The 20507-nt window shown below is 43.4% G+C and overlaps 1 protein-coding gene across 2 annotated transcripts in view; it reads left to right on the top strand.

The window, feature by feature from the left end:
• NXPH4 (neurexophilin 4) overlaps window positions 1–20507 on the top strand; it is a 395242-nt gene that overhangs the window by 138757 nt on the left and 235978 nt on the right. The window contains exon 1 of one of the 2 annotated variants that reach the window (XM_085654637.1): window positions 2077–2115. The exons of the other annotated variant lie outside the window; for it this stretch is intronic. The gene's annotated coding sequence lies outside the window, so the exon portion shown is untranslated. Of the gene's footprint in view, window positions 1–2076; window positions 2116–20507 lie in introns of those variants that run through there. 2 annotated transcript variants of the gene reach the window in all.

Below are 20507 nucleotides of genomic sequence, written 5' to 3'. Positions count from 1 at the left end.
ATAATGGTCCTAAAACAACGATCTTGTAGAGAACTAGGTTAACATCAATAGATCGGCTTTAAACGTGATGGCCATACAAAATTTGCCTTTATTTACCTTTTACGCAGTGTTTGACTACAGGACAGCACCTGAACACACGAGATCCGCATGATGCCAGTAGGCATCGGGCAGTAGGTGAGCGCCTGTAGGTTGAACTATACTGGATGAAAGGGATACACGCGATCCCAGCGCATGGTTGTATATATAAGAACGAATAAACAACACGACAAGGAAACGGGTGCTAAAATAGAGACCAATAGGATCGGTGACTAAGAGAAACAGCCTAGCCACAATCCGTTCACTCATAGTCAAACACAAATAGTATGATGATCACGTTGTGTGGTGAAAAGATGTGGGTGTGATGTGGCGGTGAGTAGACTGAGATGGTTAATGGATTACACTAAGCCCTAAAATAGAGAGCACATAGACAGGTGGCACACCATCACTGCAACTAGAAATCAATGACTACGAGCACAAGACGGGCTGTAGACAGATTCTGTTGTTGTGTCGTTGAAGAAATACATGTTAATTTTTTGTTCTATGTCCAATAGAAAAATTCTACTGAAGTCGGATGGTACATACGGACAGGTGAGTGCATTAGGCCTCACGTACGAATGGGTTGCATGTAATCACATGTACGGCTAAACCGCAGGGACCTTAGAGCATAAGGAACAGAAAGATATTGCCCTGACGAAGGCCCCCAGACCCGATTGGGCTACAAGACGGGCCGAAACATGTTGGCACACGGTTGAGGGTACATTTGAACAGAATTGAGTTCAAAAGAACCCCGATAATAAGTTTTTATTGATATCATGAGTGCCCAGGAATAAAGGATTCGAAAGAGGGTACACTCATAGGTATTTTTAATTTGATCTGGTTCCCTGCCTAACCAGTTGTTCATTTATCTAAGAACTCCCAGTATATCTTTGGTTGAGTCCGCCCAGAGAGTACCACCTTCTCTGGGTGTGGAGTAACTGCCTATGATGAAGCATGTCACTATTATGTGAGTGAGGCTTTTACTTCAATATCTTTGATATTCCACCTGTAAAGTAGATAGTTGAACAACATTCTAACACTACTCTGAATCTGGTATTCTGCCAATTCAATAGTGGTTGCTTTTTGTGATAAAAAGTTATTTTGGGAGAACGCAACCACGTTGTTTATTCTCTCACTCTCTGTTTGTGATAAAAAAATGATAGTAACAACACAACTACTAACCACCACACTCCTATAAGTGTGAAAAATCGTACTATTTCAGGCCCCCAGAGCTATAATAAGGGCTTGGATGGCAGGTAATAGTATATTGAATTAAAAGTTAACTGTTGTGGTCATCTCTAAATTAGCCAGACTGTCACAAGCGCTGACTTTGGCAATTAAGAGCCTGTGCGGAGCACCAGAAACCATCGGCTCAAATTAAGCACTTGCCCAGTCCCTGGTTTCTCTGTTTTTGGTTTCTGTTGAAGGATCATCTCTTGTTGTTAGGGACTCAGGCCCACTCTTTCAGTAGCTGATCCAGAGTATGTGAAATTGGGATAAAAGGCTTACCAATACACGTTCTGGATCCATGGCACAATTTTAGGATTTCCACATGGGACAAGTTTATATAAAATTAATGAAAAAGCAAATAATTTACATAGTCAGTGGTTATTCTGAAATTCTGGCTTAGAAACAGCTATTCTTGAGCTAAATGGGAAACTCAATCCCTATGCCACCCACTACCCTCATCTGCTCGGTTTGTGACTGAAGCCTCTCACTTGCCATGAAAAGATAAACACCTATTTTGATTCCCCCTCCAATTGGTAACACCAGTGTATGCTCTCTATATTCCCCCTCTCTATCGTTTTTAAAAACTGGGGCCCACAAAGACCCATTTTCACCCACCATTTAGTCCCCTAACATGGGCCCTTTGCGCGGCTCGCCTTCCATTTCACCACCGGAAGCCGGCGATCTACCGATCCCCTGCTTCCAGGCTTCCGTTCTCGTGACTGCGACAGGGGTTCTCGATAATTGGCTGAGGCGCGAACATGATAATGAAGAAGCCTTCCAAGGGGCGCGACGGCTTACGAGTTGGTTCAGGTAGAAGCAGACCTGGAAAATTACCTTATAAGAAAAGCTAGTCTCGGTGCGCAGCCAGAACCCGGCTAAAGGCCAATTAAACGCAGGAACGAAAACTATATTCGGGCCGAGGGAAAGAAATGCCGGGAGGGGGCAGGTGTGCAAATTAGTCAGCTAGATAATGTTCTCGCGCACTTCGCAGGGGGTTCCTCATCCGCCATATTGCTCCGCCGTGGGGCGCGCAACAGTCTCTTTCAAACGCCTTTGCGCTGAAAAAAAGTGTTGGGGGAGTTCAAAAAAGAGGGGTTGAGAAAGATCACAGCAAGCTTCAAAGGAAGGGGCGTTCTTTCATTTCGCACTTAATATAACATATTTATTATTTTGAGCTCTTATTGATGACTTTTTTAACATTTAATTTTTTTTTCTGCTTCTTTTTACAAAATGATATTTCGCTACCTCAGCATTTCAGTAATAGTTGCTTTTTTTTGGGGGTGGTGGCGTCGCACTTATGGACAGAGGCGATCAGTGGCCAGCATTGGGCGGTTTTGGGATCTGATATTCATATATTCAGTCCTGCGTGTTTTTATGAATAGGTTCGGAAGGCGAGGTGGAAAAAGAGAATCGTAAATTAAGCGGAGCGTCTTGGAAGGCGAAATATATTTATTTATTAGGTGGTAAGAGTTTTGCAAATGATATGCAGTTGCAAAGCCGGAGTCAGTGAAAAGTGACATATCAAATAGTGTCGCTTTGGAAACGTGATAGGAAACATTTAATGCTATTCAGAAGGAATAGCGACGCCGATGAAATTTGAATTTTAAATTCCGGTTATACCAATGCAGTGATCTGTTGACTGTAAAGAGTGAAACATGGTTTAAATAAAATAAAGGCAGGAGATCGAAGTTCCCCGGTAAATGTTTCTAATGCACAGATGTTAAGCTCTTGTGCTGGGGGAGGTATGGAAGATTCCTTTTGAGGTATGCAACATTTAATCCACATAATTTTGAGATCACACAGTGGTTTTGCACTGATGAAGGGATGATTAGGTCTTTGCTAGTGCATGAGCAAGATGAGTGGGTACAAAGTAGCTTAAGCAAAATAGGAAGTGATGCAATCACAGAATGTGCATGAATCTAGCGCCTAGGTTGAACTGTCACCTTTAAAAAAGGATGTTATTGTGGGCACGACATGCACTTCATGAGGCTATTGACTGCTTGGACACAACAGGCCATATGCATGAGTCCGTTACATGTCGGGCTGACATGCACCGTGTACTCCCCAACTGTTCTTTCATAGGCAGTAACCGACTGTAACATCACCCTCTTTTCTCTTCGGACCAGCTTCCATCCATCCCCATGGGATAGTACTCCTGGGCAGTATTGTGCAGCCCTAGCCACGGTGCCGGCTATGTCATGGCCTGCTTAGCAGTATTTGTTTTCTGGTGTTTAAGAAAAGGCACTCTCCACAAATTTGATAGCATTCCCAAAGGGGATTTCTTCCTCTCTTTGTTTGTCATCTTTCCACCAGTGATTCTTATTCTGGGCTCTACAGCACATTCTCAGGGGATCCGCTACTTACATTTTCTTTTTATAATATTAGCAGATTATGAAAGTAAACATACAGAAAAAGCAAAATTGAAGCTTGAACGTTTTAAAAAGCTCTATAAATGTGAAGAATTCAAAAATGGAGGGTAAAAATAAAGTTGGTGTCCTAGGCTTGATTTTTGGAAGCACTCAAGTACCGCAAACAGATTCTAGCTTTGATGTTTAGTGGCGTCATTCGAAGCACATTTCTTATGACAAAATGACAGCTCCCTTTAGGAGCGAAAAAGACAAAGTGAAATGCTAGTCTAGTATATCACTTCCTCTTTTGAAATAACACCAAAATTTGAAAGCTCCAACCTTTGCGTTAAAATACATTTTTAGATTTTTATCTATTAGTGAAGTAAATAAGATATCTCAGAATGTGTGTACTTTTTGATGTATACTTCTTTCTATAGTTCTGTTTTGAGGTTCAAATTATAGAATTGCTTAGGCAAGTGTCCTCGGCTTCCAGTAGTGATCCACAGAAGCCAAAAAGGTTAAGAACCGCTAGTGTACACTCCCTCTATTTTAGAGCACATTTTCTGAATTCAGCCACATTCTCTGCACCACCTTCTTAAGGGGTGAGAAGGGCAAACGCAGCTGGTTGAAAATTGGAATAACACCTATTTAGATTTGCATGGAAATCAGAATTAATAACCCAGCAGGCTTTTACTCAGTGCCAGGCCGAGACAGAGCCTTTGTTACATCGCGGGGAGACGCGAACAGCACGTTCTAGCTGGCACCTTTTTTTAAATTGTATTTCTCTGGGCAAAAGCAGAGAGTAATCTGGAGACAATTAGGTGCTTGAATTTACTCCACGGTGGGGCGAACTTAAACTGGGGAGGCTCTGGAGGCTGGGGTGAATAAGGGTATTGTGACTGTGTTGCCAATAATTATTTGGACTTAATGTTAAATCTTATATAAGATAGTTCAGTGTGTTAATGTACCTGTTGCATAGGATTGTGAGAAACCTGTGGGCCAAAGGTTCGAAGCATGACTGGATCAACAATACATTTTAACACTTCTCAAGTACATAAAGCAAGAACCTTTATGTAATATTCTGTCTGCTGTCCTTTGACAATTTGATAATTTAGTGATAGTTAATAGATTCATTATTACACCAGAGGAGGATACTTTTATCTGTGTCTTTGAGCATGGAAGAAAAGAAGCCCAAGGCAGCAAACTACACCCCAGACTTAGACCAGTACATATTGGACCATGAGGTGGGTTTTGATGAGCTTAGCCTAAGCTCAGTGGTCTTTGTTTGAGCATACCTGCCCAAGACACATCCTTGCAGCCTCACCTTCTGCACTGGATGCATTCATGACAGAACCAAACATTGTTTCAAATCACACGTGTGCACACTTGATCATAGCTGCCAGTGCACTAGTGCAGGCTGACCTCTCTTGGTCACAGGAAGTAGGCACTGCAGATTTCTTTAAAGAAGGAGGTAACATGTAGTTCTACAGTAACTAAAATAGTGTTAATTTGCTTAAAGGGATGCGACTAAACCCTGGGAAATTGGTTCTGGTCCCCTTGCATCTCTCTAGGGAGTGCTTTGAGTGGTTAAGAAGGCCAAGGAAGATCTCATTAAATGGAAAACGCTACCTCTGAATCCCCTGGGAGTGTGGCCCTGTTTAAAATAATGATCCTCCCCATATTTCTTTATGTCCTCCAAAATACCCCCTTCTGCTTTCCCAGGACTTGGCTCTGGGAACTGGACAGTTTAGCGACCTGGTTTCTATGGGGTGGTGGGAGGGCGCGCCTGGCTCTGTCCACCTGCCGGATTCCCTCCTTTGATGGGGGTATGGGGATGACGCACATATACCTTTATTTCCTGGCCGTGCGTCTCCTGGTGGTCCACGATTGGTTTAATGGGGGCTGGTCTGACCCGGCCTATAGGTAGGAGTTGAGGGAACTAGGTTTCACTAAAATTCAGGACATGATGTACGGGGGGCCCATCCCAACCCGATTGCCTGAGGTGACACGCTCTGTGTTACTGGCCTGGCAGGCCTCGTTGTGCCATATCGGATGGATGCACAAACTGACCTAATGCACACCTCTCTGGCATGGGACCTGGCTCCGGGAGGTTGGCGGACTGCAGGGATTTAGAACTTGGGACCTTATTGGCATCTCCCAACTACGGGACGTGTGGGCTAAAGGCCATGTACTTTCTTTCCAGGAGCTTCAAACCGGATACTCCCTACACTTGTCCCAATTTTTTAAACACTTGCAGATGAGACACGCCCTCCACACACAAATCCCGGATGATACGAGGCTTCCCGAATATAGCCCCATTGAGGCCCAGACATTGATGGGGGACTTGGGTAAGGGGGGCATCTCCCGCATCTATCGTACTTTATTTAACAACACCCCCACCCACTTAGATCAGTTGAGGGAACAATGGGTGGGACCCCTCGATGAAGTGGATTGGCGCAATGCTCTCATGGCCCCCAGGACAGTCACTGTCTCCGCCAGACTTAAGCTGATTCAGCTTTCCTACCTGCACGCTGCGTATCTCACCCCCGCATCTTTTCCGAGCGGACTTGCGCTCGGACACGTCATGTGCGAGATGTGCTTACACCCCAGTTGATTTTTTTCCACATGGTTTGGTCGTGCCCCTGGTTGGAGCAGTTCTGGGGGTCTCTCGAGGCAGAACTTACAGAGGTACTGGGTTGGGAGGTTCCCCACGACCCACGTCACTCACTACTGGGGATCACGGACGAGCTGGATGGGTCCAGAAATGAAAAGTAACTTTTTAATACAGCTATGTTCGTGGCCAAACGGGACCTAGCGGCGGCTTGGATAAGCCCCGATCCGCCTAACCTGGGAAGGTGCCGTAGAGGGGTGGACTGGTGCGTGACCCAGGAGAAAGCCCTTTACATGGTCAAGGGGTGCGGCAAAAAGTATCGTAAAGTGTGGGGGAAATGGTTGGGTAATGTTGAGGGTTTCGAGTAGCCTTGGGGTCATGAAGGCAGAGGCCGGAACAGAAATCAGAACGCAAGCCGGTCTTCAAGACCCTGTTTACCCTCTGAAATGTTCTCTCCTTTCCCTTAAGCTAGCCCCTAAATATCCAATAGTAGACTCCACTAGAAGATTCTGGGATTAGAGCACATCATTCATGTTATGTAGGCATTTCTCCTTATGCTCTTCATTCTCCATTAACTGGAAATGTTGAAATAAAAACTTTACAGAAACAGAGATTACAATAAAATTAAATCCCTCCGTTCTTAGACTATGCCTTCCTACCAGCCTGTCTCACAATCAGCTGAAATGCTTTTTCCTCAGTGCCTGGGGCACTGCACAGTCTGCAGGAATGATAGCTACGGCCCAGACAGGTCTGGCTTTATTGCTGGTGCCAGATGGTGTGATAATCTTTGTTGTATCCCCCCAACCCCCCAAGACTTCCTCCAAGCGTTCAATCAGTACCACCCTCCAATGGTGCCACTCATGTCTACAAAGACCCGCTTTTATGTGTCGTTAATAGTTTTTACATTGCTACTCATTCCAAGTATGTGGGGTAGATGTAAGGTGTTGGAGTGCATTATATCACACACATATTATACAGACACAATGGCTTGTATAAGTGTGTAAGCTAATGTACAGGAAATGTTACTTGAGACCAGGACCACTGGAATTATTCAATTCTCTGGCTGCAGCGATTTTCGCATAATTATACATTTGCTGCATTTGCCACATAATTCATCATCTGCCGCATACTCTGCAGATTTTAGCTCAAATGATTCAAAAGTTAACAAAAAAATGCAGCAACACATGTATCCATACAGTAGAAGGCTCTTTGCACAGGGTGACTGGTCACCTTTCCATTGCTTATTGCTATATTTGGGTGTTAAACTGGTACTAATGATGTGCAACCCATGCCCAGACAGTGTTAACATGTTTAAAAATGATAAAATAATTAAGTAATACTATTACAAAATGTGCCGCATTATGCCACATAATTTGCCTTTTCTTGCTGCATAATTTACTCAACCCTGGTGCATAATTTGGACCTCCCTAGACACACAATTCCAGTGGCCCTGCTTAAGATAATGATGGCTAAAACGTTTAGGAGTCACATGCCATTCATACTGGTAGCCATATGTCAAGACTGCTTAGTCTGGAGAAATACAAACACTGGATTTAAAACATAACATTAGGGTTGTGTTTACTAATAAGTAAATATTATCCAAAGGAACCCTATTTGTCAACCTTAGAATAATGAAAGATTAGAGAAAACCAATAAGGCTGCTATTTCATTTTGGTGTGCAGCTCACTGTGCTATATTATGGTTGTATTTTATGATCTGCAATTAACAAAAGGGTCCCTATGACGACACAGACAGTAACCCACTGAGATGTCTACATAAAAACACACAGTTCTTTGATCTGCCTGTTTCACATTGTGCTTTTCTGGAGGCAGACCTTTGCACTACTTTATGTTGAGTCAAAACTCAAGCATGACAAAACTTAGATCTCTCAAACAGAAACATTAATCACCGAAGTTAAACTGATGTTTTTATCCCATAAGTTGCTGGCACACAACAGATCTGAAGTCTGTGCCCTGTAAGAAGTGTCAAAATGCAACCCCCCCTCCACACACACACCTCACCTCCCCAGAGCTTGAGAGCTTGGCCCATGGTGAGGTGACACCAGTCCCTGAACAAAAGCAGAATGCCAGTGCCCTAGACTGTGGCAGTTAGAGTCCCAGCAAATGTTGTAACTGCACAGCGAGGCCCACTATCATTCTGCATGGGATGATTGGCCGGCAATCCGAATGATAATGGGCAGCTAGCAGTCTGCGACAGATCGGGGAAGGGCTGCTGCAGGCCCTTAAAGTTCACAGCAAGAGTGCGAGCTGGCCCCTGTACTGAGAGTTACAGAACTCTGAGGGTGCTTGCAGAGGGACAGCGCATGTCGCGCCAATGTCCAGAATTACGGGCAAAAGGAGTCCGTGAAAGGAATCATCATGGACTACAGACAAGAGATCCATATAATGTATGATCTGTGAAATGTACGGAAGGTTGGCACCCCCACGTGGGGGAATTCTAGTGAAATGCGCCCCTGCTAATGTCAATTTAATTTATAAAGCGAGCAACTACATGATGGTGCCATGGCACTGAAAAGAAACAGTAATCATTGATGGGGTGACCAGATTTTAAAAAGTAAAAACCTGGACAAACCAGACATAAAAGTTGTACTAAAGGCTTTAACCGTACATCTATATCTGGCCTGTCTGATTTTTGCATAGCTGTGTAAAAAAATAAATATATATTTATATATATCTATCCTCTACCTGAGCCCTCCACTGCCCTGTGTCTCCCGTCTGCTGCAGAATGCATGTAGCCGACGCCGACCTGTCCTGCCTGTAACAGATACATTGTTTAACAAGAGTATACCTTTAAATTGTTCTTTGCATGATAACATGACATTTGCCCCCAAAACTAGGACATGTATTTAATATTATGGAAAGCGTCGGGACACAAGGACAGTCCTCTGAAAGCCGGGACTGTCTGGGGATATCCCAATCATTGAGGAATGAAAATGGATTACTGTTTGAAAAGATGAGTTTTCAGATGTTTGCTAAATGAAAATTGGTTAGGTTGAGAGTGTAATTTGAGAGAAAGTCTTTTTCCAGGAAGAACCAAGGGCCCTCATTTTGAGATGGTTGAGAGTATGGGGCGGAGATGCTGGGGACGGGCGAACCAATTCTAGCTGGTGTCCACTCATCAGTGGAATGGAATAATCTGTCGGACCCGTAGTTACAGAGCCCCTTTCTGCTGATTTCCATGATTCATGAACTTTTTTCTCAAGTATATCACCTACTCTCAAGAGGCGGTGCATGTAATCAGAACCCACAGCAATCACTGTGTGGGGGTCATAAGAAGGGAGGATATCTGGACAGGACAAGGGCTTAATTTGAGCCTGTGGTTTCCGGTGCTGGCACCAGCACATATCTGTCAGCACCGGCACTTGTGACAGTCTGCCACATGGTGGCACTTCTGTTTAATTGAGAGATTCCCACAACAACAGTTGTTTATTAATTCAATACACATTGAAAATGACTAATTATTGCCGCCCGTTCCATTTTGCCTGGAATAGTCTGAATCATCACACTTGTAAGAGAGCAATAGTTAGTTGTTCTGTTGGTACTGTCATTCGAAGCTCTGCCAGTGGCAATGGGAGCTGCAGCAGGGGGAATAAAATGCTACCCATAGCGCTGTGGAAGAGGGGAAACTTGCCTTGTGCCCTAAGTTTCTGCTTCTACTTCTGTGCCCGGTCCTTTTACCGGGAATGCAAACACAGATGGTAAAATCTGGCCCAGTATGAACAAACATTTATGGTTATGTGCCATACGTTTTTACGAAAAATACATGTAAGTGCATAATGACCTCTGGTTGACACAGAGAAAGAGATCCTCGATTTATTCATAGTTGTTTCACACTAAATAGGATTGTGGGTTTGTGGGTTTGAGGGTTGAGGTTGAGCCCAAAGGGCTAATAGTTTATTGTGTTCATCTGATTCGCCTTCGAGAGGGATACACCCTGGTGTTTTGTACTGTAGGTCCAAAATAATGGAGCGGCAAAGGACAATGTACGGTGATCTGGTGAGAGGCACTTCATTGTTCATTGGAAGTTTGAGATGTTAAATGAAGTTTAAAAAATCCCAGCCTGGATGTGTGGACCCAACAGACCAACTGAAAATAATGGAGGTACAGACTTAAAATAAAACCCCATAGGAAATAATGTTAAATTAAATATTTAAAATAGTTACAAATATGAATAAATATAATTTTATGTTATGAAAACATCTAAAAATAACACATTTATTATTTAGCTATAACATATATTAACTCATTTTCTAAATGTACACATTAATGTAACAATTTTATTAAAATATTAAATTACTTAAAATTAATTCTGTACACCACTTTTTATAGTTATTAATACATAATAAAAATGTTTTTTCTTTTTTAAGCTTGGAATATATTTTTCAATTTAAACTTCAGAAATATATTTGTAAATGCTTTTATATATTTCAATCAATTGAAGATTTAATTCAAAATTGAGTTAATAGCGTTGTAACATTTTTCTTTTATACCATGTTTAAAATGAATATATAATTTACATTGATATGTAACATACGGGTATTGTCACAATCTCTTCAGTTAAATACTTTTATTTTAACTTTTCCCTATACTTTATCATAGGGAGATTCTCCAGTCAGGGTGGAGGATAAAATTCCGTTATATTGAAGTATGCTAATTGGATCTTAGCTTGCACTAAAAAACAAAAACTAAAAATTTACTGAAAAAACAAAAGTTGAAGTGATGTTGTAATTAGGTGCTGAAATAAGGTAAATTTAGCATTCAAAAACAAAATAATCTAGCTTCCGTCCCTCATGCACTGCTTACGACCTCATCATTGTTTTTTTTATTTGAATATATATCTACCAAAATCTTACTTTTTAAAAAATGATGGAGCTGCTAAATGACTAAGGAGATGGGATGCCTGAGTAAATAGATGTGGAAAGGATGCTGTACTTTTGCAGACGTCTCACTCTCCTTACACTATTTATAGTCCCATTAAAAATGCATTCTGCCTCAAATTACCAAAATGCTACTTCTCCTCCCACGTTTTTAACCCTTTGGTTTCGTGCCTACATTAACATCTAAATGTTTATTTACATCAGCCTGCTCGTTAGAAATGGTCTTAACTTTAACAGCTCCTCTTCCAACAAAATGGCACATAGGAGTTCCTCACTTTTGTCGTGTACCCAACTTTCCACAAGTATCCAACACCAACAGTGCATGGCCTCTGGCCATGAACATCAGGGTCAGCCACAGGGCCTGAATGTCGGCCGGGTGGTGCGCCCAACCCTATGCAGTCAACTCAAGCTCTTCATGTCCTTTGGCCATATGCAGCGGTGGATCTCAGTGGCCCTTTCTCTTCAAGGGCATCGGGGCTCCGCCCCGTTACTTTCAACAATGAGCAATGGCAATGCTCATATTTGTTTTAAATAAAAAAAAATCCCCTTTAAGTAGTGTAAGTATTTAGAGAACACAGGCACTCTCTGCCCCACTTACCTAGGGTGACCAATCGTCCGTAAATTTCACGGACAGTCCGTAATTTCGTCCGTCTGTCCGCTGTCCGTGAAGGATTTTTTAACGTACGCCGTTTGTCCGTAATTTTAACCGGGCACCGATCGCACCACCCTAAAGCCGTCACAGCTTCCACCCACCTCCCTGCTTGACTCCGATGCTGTTGAGGTCGGGTGTAACAGACTCCGATGCAGTACCAAAGCTCAGATACCCAGCAGCATTGGAGAGGCTCAGCGGAATGGCAACCCTCACACCTTCAGCCCTTGATGAGCTGTTAAGAGGTACTTGAAGGTGACTGAGAGGGAGGGGCTGCAGCTTCAGGAGCAGGGGCATCTATTCAGATGTAAACAGCCCTGAATGCTCATGTCTCTGCAATTTAGAGGGGCTCACACATTCCCTTTCTGCCCAGGGCCCCAAACATCCTAGAACCCGCCCTGATTACACCGAGGCAGCACGTGGTTCTCGTCACAGAGCTTAATTACTGTTACTAAATTGTAAGCAAACATCAGTTCTTAAAAAATGCAGTCTATAATGTAATAAAATAAAGAAATGGCACAATCCCACCCACACTGATTAACAAAGTATGGAGGACAATTAGTTAAATCAGTTCTCTTGGAGTATCTCCTTTAAGTACTGTACATCACAGTGGGGGATGGCAAAACTAACATTTTAGAAAGAGAGCCTGTCTTCTCGTTGTCCTGTCCAGGAGGGGGTGAGGAGCCCTATACCACCCTGGAAGAGACCAAGATGATACTAGAATACTGCATGCCCACCCCTGTGCCCACCCTGGTTGATCCTGTTCCCCCTCCTGTGATGGCTCCTGCCCCCCCCCCCCCCGTGATGGCTCCTGTCCCCCCATGTGGTGGCTCCTGTCCCCCCCTCCGCCTGTGGTGGCTCCTGTCCCCCCCCTGTGGTGGATCCTGTCTCCCCCCTGGGTGGCTTCTGTCCCAGTCCTGGAATGGCTCCTGCAGCGAGGGTGAAGTTCTTGATGGGCCTCTTCTCAAAAAGGCTCAGCTCAAAATTAATATAAAAGGTGAGCGAGTGAGTAAGTGAAGGGATGGTGGATGGCTGGTTGAATTAGTGAAAGGGTGAATGGATGAATGAAAGATTGAATAGATGGATAATGAGAGAGGGTGGATGGATTGATGAGTGAGTGGAAGGATGGATGAGAGAAAAGGTAAATAGCTGGATGTATGGGTGGAAGGGTAGCTGGATGGGTAAAAGGGTGGATGGATGAGTGAAAAGGTGGATGATGAGTGAGTGGGTGGATGGATATGGATGGATTGATGAATTGATAAGTGCAAGGGTGAATGGATGGACGGATGAGTAAAACGGTGGATGTAAGGATGGATGAGTGAGTGAAAGGGAGTGTAGGTGGACAAAAGGATGAATAGATGAGTGAAGGAGTGAAAGGATAAATGGATGAGAGAAAGGATGGATGAGTGATAGGGTCAATGGATGGATTCATGAGTGGATGAGCAGATGGATGGGTGGGGTGGATGGATGGATGGCTAAGTGAAAGGGTCGATGGAGAGAGAAAGGGAGGATGGATGGATGACTGAAAAGGTGGATGGGTGGAAGGATGAGTGACTGGGTGGATGGATGAGTAAGTGAAAGGATGACTGGATGGATGAGTGAATGGATGGATGGGAAGAAGAGTGGATGGATGAGTGTACAGATGGATAGGGTGAAAGGGTGGATGGATGGATAATGGATGGATGAGTGAAAGGATGGATTAAGGGATGGATAAGTGAAATGATAGATGGAAGGATACATGATGGATAGGTTTGCAAATGGTTGAATATGTTTGGATATGGCTGGGCTTACTTAATACTATTGCGCGACCTCCTCTGATGTGTCTGTAAAACTTACCTATTGTCCTGAAGTTTTGTCCTGAATTTTGACCTTCTGTCCTGAATTTGTGTCCTGAATTTTGACCCTTTGTCCTGAATTTTTACACTCACCGTCCTGAATTTGCACCAATGCCAGTTGGTCACCCTACACTTACCAACACTACTGCCGTTCTCCAGTGCCGATTGTGAACAGACAGAGTCACGTGACGCTGCTTGCTTGCTCCCCGGCGGGCCCAAAGAAGCCTAAGTGTTTGCCGGCTGAGAACCTCACAGCCCTGAAGGCTGTGATGTCATCAGCTCGGCAAAGACCTAGCTGCAAGGCGCAGTCTCCACCCCCTGATGGCGTGGAGGTAAAGTTAGCCTTGGGCGTTTTTAATCCAAGCCCGGTATCGCTAACCCTCCATGTCAATCAGAGTGTGGAGAGCTTCGTCACCACACCCTTTCCCAACTCACTACAGGGTGTGGTAAGATCCACCCTGTGACGAGTTGGGAAAGGGGTGTGGCAGGCTGGAAGCAGAGGAATCGAGTCTGCGCAGACTCGACCTGAGACTGCCTCCCGAGAGAGAGTTTTCGTCAATCAAGAGTCGGACTGCATGTTTTTTGGAGCTGAAGGTCCGAGACAGTCTGAATCAGGACTATTAAGTTGTGAACTCAGGACTTACGTGGTCGGGCATTTTACAAGGTAAGGCCCAGGAGGGCATTTTTTAACTTATATAGGCCCATTTAGGGCCTTGTACAATGGATGGATGTCGGGTGGGGAGGGGCCAGACACAGTGCATTCTAGGCGTGAAGCACTTTTATTAAGGTGTAATGACCGATCATATCTTGGGCAGTGTTACTTTTAATGTGGACGCGAGGGAGAACTGACACACCTGGGATGGGGCTAAGTTGAGAACACATGGCCGAGCCGAACGTGCCGGGTCATATCTCACTGGTATGTTGCACATTAGTTATTTGTTAGTTGGGCAGCTTCGGCACCATGTAAAACTGTTTGGGCACCACAGATCAAAGCGATGGATTGAAAATATGAAAGCAAGCGGTATTGGTAATACCTTTCTCTTATAATTATAACGTGGTTTTACATGGCACTTCAATCGCCTTAAAACCGCTGTGACACTACTTTAGTGGGACAGACAGTAGACTTTAACATGCCTAATGAATGAATGAATGGTGTTATCAGTGACAAGTAGAGAAGGAGGCACTGAGTCTGGACATCTAGTTTAAACTGCAGAGTCTCTGCACGAGCCTGTGTATCACCCGGTGGTACACGGCACTATCTACTTTGACATGTGCTTGAATCTTTCTTCTTAAATGGAATCTTTTAACATGAAGACATCAGGCTTTTAGGGTGATAGGAGTGTCGGTGCTTAGAGATGAGCCCTTCTTGCACAGTTTTGAAAAAGTCATTAGTTTGTTTTGGGAATCTTTATCATACTAGAAGTTTGTTGTGTGCATATTTTTATGGTGTGCTATCTTTCTTCCATTTAAGTATAACACAAGCATCAGCTTGCTCTAGGACATTTCAGAGCAGTCACCAGCATGTGCTAGGCGCCAGGGACTGTCCCCGCATTCGGTTACCCACCAGGTATCTATGGCAGCCCTCCCCCTACAGAATGCCACATAGCTTATTTTAGGAGGTGCGGCCTGTCCCTTGTTTGTAACTTGGATGTGTACCGGCTTCCGTAGCCCGCCACCTCCTTTATTTTTTGTACGGGTGGTTCCCTTTGGCCTGCAGTTTTTTTTTATTCTTCATAAGGGTGACCCACTGTACTCTCAGTTACCAGGCCCCCCCCCCCCCCACAACCCATGATTTCCCCCCTTTTTTAAATTTCCCTTTCTGCACTACCTGTTCGTTATTATCCCTTGGTGCGCAACACACGAGGAAAAGTCTGCTGGCCACAAACCATTTCAACTAGACCACTTACCTCATCAGCAGCAGGACTGCCTTCCTTCAGGTAGAGAACAAATGTACTATGGCTACACCAGGAGGGGGGAAACATCTACCCTACCAAATGGCAGTAGTAACATAATTTCCTCCTGAAGTGCCATTCCCTCTGGAGGATTCACCACCACATAGATCACCTCTTCCATGCGTTGGCATGGTGCAGCCTCTATCAGAAAGTACAGTTATGGTAGAAATGTCATTCCTTGAAGACTGAGTTACCAGCCTTCACTAAATCAGAAACGAATGCTCACAAGCACACAGATCACGCATAACAGTCATCAGCAGCAGAAGTGTGTGTTTTCCACACACATGTATCAGACAAAGCACGATCAGCAGCAGCTGTACAAGTTTTGTTTGCACACAGGAAAGTCACAACATGGACAGGATATAAGCTACACAGACCTAACCAGCACTCTTTTTTTTATTTTTACTTTTATAGGGCCTTGTACAATGGATGGATGCCGGGGTGGGGAGGAGGGCAGACACAGTGCTTTCTAGGCGTGAAGCGCTTTTATTCAAGGTGTGATGAGAGAGCATGTCTTGGGCAGTGTTACTTTTAATGTGGACGCGAGGGAGAACAGACACACCTGGGATGGGGTTTAGTTGAGAACACATGGCCGACCTGAACGTGCCGGTTTATATCTCACTGGTATGTTGCACATTAGTTATTTGAGTTAGGCAGCTTTGGCACCATGTAAAACTGAGGTCGTCACAGAGATTATTTGCAGTAACATTAGTAAGCATTATTGATGTCAAAACAAGATTAAAACAGTTGCTTTATTAACCTTCTTGCTTTCTCAAATATACTTGAAAATGCACCATTTGCCCTCTCTTTTTTAAAAAATTTTCTCGGGGGTGAACCCCCCGCAACCCCCCTTATGGGTGTCAGGCTCGCTCGCTCGCCACAAGCCACTCATCAGAAATTTTACACCCCACCTCTTTCAAGTCTCACCAGACGCCACTGGTGGATCTACCGTGGTGCCTGGACTGCAGCCAGGCTCTCCTCCCTCTCCACTATGTTTAGCCAAACTGCACACATGCCACTGGCTAAGCACAGCAATATGGTATCAAAAATGTTTTTTTTTCTTTTTTTTACGAGATTCACAAATTCCATGCTGGATTTATGAATCCTGACATAAAAATAATTTGGGGGATAATAATTGTATTACTAATTAATAATTTAATAAATATATTAGTAATTAATAATTTTATTACTACGCTTGGGCCACAGCGTAAGGGTAGGCTCACCCAATCCCCTAAGCCTTATTTCTTTTCCAAACACAGTGCTCGATTCACTATTTTGGACAATGTGAGCTGCTCCAGACTTTTTTCTCTGACAGCCAGCCTATCAGATCACAATGGATTCATCAATCCACTGGCAGTCTCCTGAATCTGCAATGAACAGAGGGAGAAAAACCTCTGTAGTCTGAGGGTGTGCCTTTATGTTTTCATTTGGATTCAGGAAGCCTCCATGGATTAGTGAATCCTTGGATGATCCACAAATTAACCATCCAGATAGTTCTGAAATTTAATCTCTTCAAACCCAATCCACTCTTAAAAAATACTGAATGGATTTACACCAAATCAAGCAAAGGGACATCCTTGAATAACGTTTTACCTTAATTACATATTTAGTGTAATCCCGTACAACTGATTATAGTGTGTCAAGAAGCAAAGAGTCTTCCCCTTTTTCTTGCTCTACTCCCCCCCCCCCCTGACAGATCTGCACAATACGTGTCATGAAAACCCCAAGGTGAATGTACTTTTTGGGAAAGTTTTGAGCAGATTCATCAAACGATGCCAAAGTTACGAAGAAAACAAAAAATACATTTTCAATCAAAACTCTCTCTCATCCATAACTACAGAACCACTTACCTTCAGATGTATTCATTTAGTAAAGCATGGTGTTGGTTGTCTTCCTACTGCCTTCTGGTCATAGTAGTTCTTCTGCACAATAGATGCATAATCCCAAGTGAGTCATAGTTTAGGGCCCGATTACAATGCGGTTAGGAAAGCATTCCCACTTAGGGCCCGATTACGATCCGGTTAGGAAGGCCTTCTAACGGCATTGGCTCCTTCGGAATCGGATCGGGAACGTGTCTTCCTGACCGAGGGCCAGATTACGATGCGTTTAGGAACATAGGCTCCCATAGAAGTCAATGGGAGTCCAACCAAATCATATCTGGAAGCATCCGGATGCATCATACTCGGTTGGTCGGACTCTCTCGATCTGAGTCGTTCGGAAAGCATTTCCAAACTGATTCGATAAGGAAGATTTCCTAACCGTATCATAATCGGGCCCTTAGTAGTTTATTTTTCAACATTTTCATTTCAAACACTATATTAAAATTTTCGTTTTTTTCAATGTACTGTGTTGTCCCAGTTCTTATTACATGTTAGCTTGTGGCATGTGTTTGGCTTTTCTCCAGCTCTTCAGAAGAGCAATGCATGACATGGGTGCCCACTTTGTCTGCAATTAAGCACAGAGAGGTCAGTTTCTCCTTTCCTATCACAAGACATCAATATCCTGTGAGGAATTATTTTACCTGAGGTGCGTAGTCATGTTCCCTGGACACAAACACAGGGCAAAACATTTCTTCCAAAGGTGGGCGCACGCCAGGCAAACAGGCACACAACAGACTACTATCAGCTGTGGGCTTTCAAGCTAACTACTCCAAAATAAACATGCTATATAAAAAATATAAGGTTGGGAAGCCATAATTGTTTTTATCAATACCACGGATCTGTGGTGCTAATAAAAAAATATATATATATATGTTTTCAGCCCCAGGTGGGTCCCCCTGGGATGCCCCCGTCCCCCTTACCAGGCCTAAGGGTGGGGGGCATCCTCATTTAAGGTGCATGAGTGAAGGGAAAGTCTCCATATTATTGTTATTTGGCCACTATGTTTTCCTAAACAGCCGAAAGGGCTGGCCACATTTGTACAAAATGTGTCACGAAGATACAGCTTGAATCGTGATCACTTTATGATTTGTTGTAAATCAGTTCAGTAGACTTCCTGTTCTGAAACAAATAGCATATGCTGCTTCAGCAAAATGTGTTATATTTTGACGTTCGAGTTTGTAAGCCCAGTCAGGGACCAAATTTGCAAACAGAAAAGCTGATCTGCTGCACATCTGCTGAGGGCTACTTACCCCATAAAACCTGCCTTGTGGGCTACCAGACCTATATAGGGGTGACTAGTTAGCATTTAATAGGAAGGTTTTGTCCTGTCGAAAGAGTTTATTTTGACAGGTTGAATTGCAGGTTTAACACTGCTACAGTCAGGCTACAGTGATAGGGTGGAAGCCATGTTTGTACTGCCACTGTAGTGGATAACGCAATAGGTGTTGCAGTCCACTGGTGGCATTTAACTTCTATACCCTGGTTACAATTTATACCATATAGTAGTGAATATAAGGCAAACTAGATATGCCAATTAGGAATATACCAGTTTGACCATGTTTAAAACTTTGTACACTTTACCCCAGTTAGAAGGAGTAAAGTATACAGAGTTATAAAGCCAGCAAAAATGTAGGGTCCAGCAAAAGGTGAAAACCCTGGGGTGACCAAGTAGAAAATTATGATTTCCTATACACACATACTTTTTTCAATCAATGGCGAACGCACGTGTCGGACCTACTACAAGGCTAGGGAAAATCAAACTAAATACAACGAAAAGACTTCTCTGGTCCTGCCAGGCCCAATTTAAACATGTCCCATAACCATTATCAGACCACAACATATGCTGGTGCATGGAAAAGAACTACTCCAGTTCTTGCAAGTGTCAAAGTAAAAATTTAAATCTTGCTGTGAGCTCGCAGCCTTACAGATCTAACTGTCACACCCACCTATTTCTAACTGGAGAATACCAGTACTGCATTAAAAATGTTCATCCATTTAAAGCACTGCATGCATGCCACAAGTTATGTTGGATTTCAGTATCACATTAAACACACTGAATGTGAATATCAAATGAAACATAACATATGAAACATTAAACATACGAGGAACTATTCATAATCATAAACTGCACGTTGTAGTATATTTAGTGTGCTACAATAGTACTACAAAATAATATTGACAGATCTACATGCAGCAACCTCCATATCTGCCTCTGGCTCTTCTATCTCTTCAATGCAGAGTTCTCCGCCCCCGTTGCAGGTTTCTCTGCACACATAGATATATTTTTTTGTAGTAAATGCGCGAGGAAGAAGGGGCATGGCTGGAAAATGGGGAAGAATTACTACTGAATGGGAATGGATTAGGGGTGGTAAAGAGGGACTTAGAGGGGCTGGGGGGGCATGCAATACAAACACCCACCCACAAAAGAACAATTACATTGCAGTTCACAAAGTGCACTTCTGAAGTAAGTACAGTCAGAAAGGACCCAAAACATTAGTAAATGTTCATTGGTTTAGGAGTAGGTCCAGCACCACATGTGTCCACTCACAGGTACTGCAACACATTTCCTTAGAAAGGCAGGGACTTAAAATAACATGCCATGTGAATTTTCTTTCTAAATAAACTATTTTGAATATTTTTTCAAGTGTTAAAAGCTATTTTCCTTTTTTTTATTAAATAAATTAATATTTACATTTTTCTTTAAAAATAATTAAGTAAAACCTTTACATGCTTAAGTCGCAAGGGTGACGCTTGAAGGATATAGCACCTTCTGACTCTGAGCTGGTCCCAAATTGCACCCAGTGGGCCCCATCGTTCATGGGCCATTGTCAAACCTGCAGCAAATTGCTGCCTTCAAGACAACCATGCTGCAAATTTTCCAGAATCTACTCATTCACTCTGGTGAACCTTTGGGCCCCTCTGAGCCACAGTGGACTCTCGTTGGACTTCAGAGGATGAGCTTTCCCTCTACACTAACTGTCCCATAGAGCCCTGCTCTCATACTGAATCCAGTCTAGACGTCTCCTCCAT

The sequence above is a fragment of the Triturus cristatus genome, chromosome 4_1 (assembly GCF_964204655.1).
Source record: "Triturus cristatus chromosome 4_1, aTriCri1.1, whole genome shotgun sequence".
In the NCBI taxonomy this organism is placed as follows: Eukaryota; Metazoa; Chordata; class Amphibia; order Caudata; family Salamandridae; genus Triturus; species Triturus cristatus.
The sequence above is the reverse complement of the archived record's forward strand: the minus strand, read 5'-3'. Positions and strand labels throughout refer to the sequence as shown.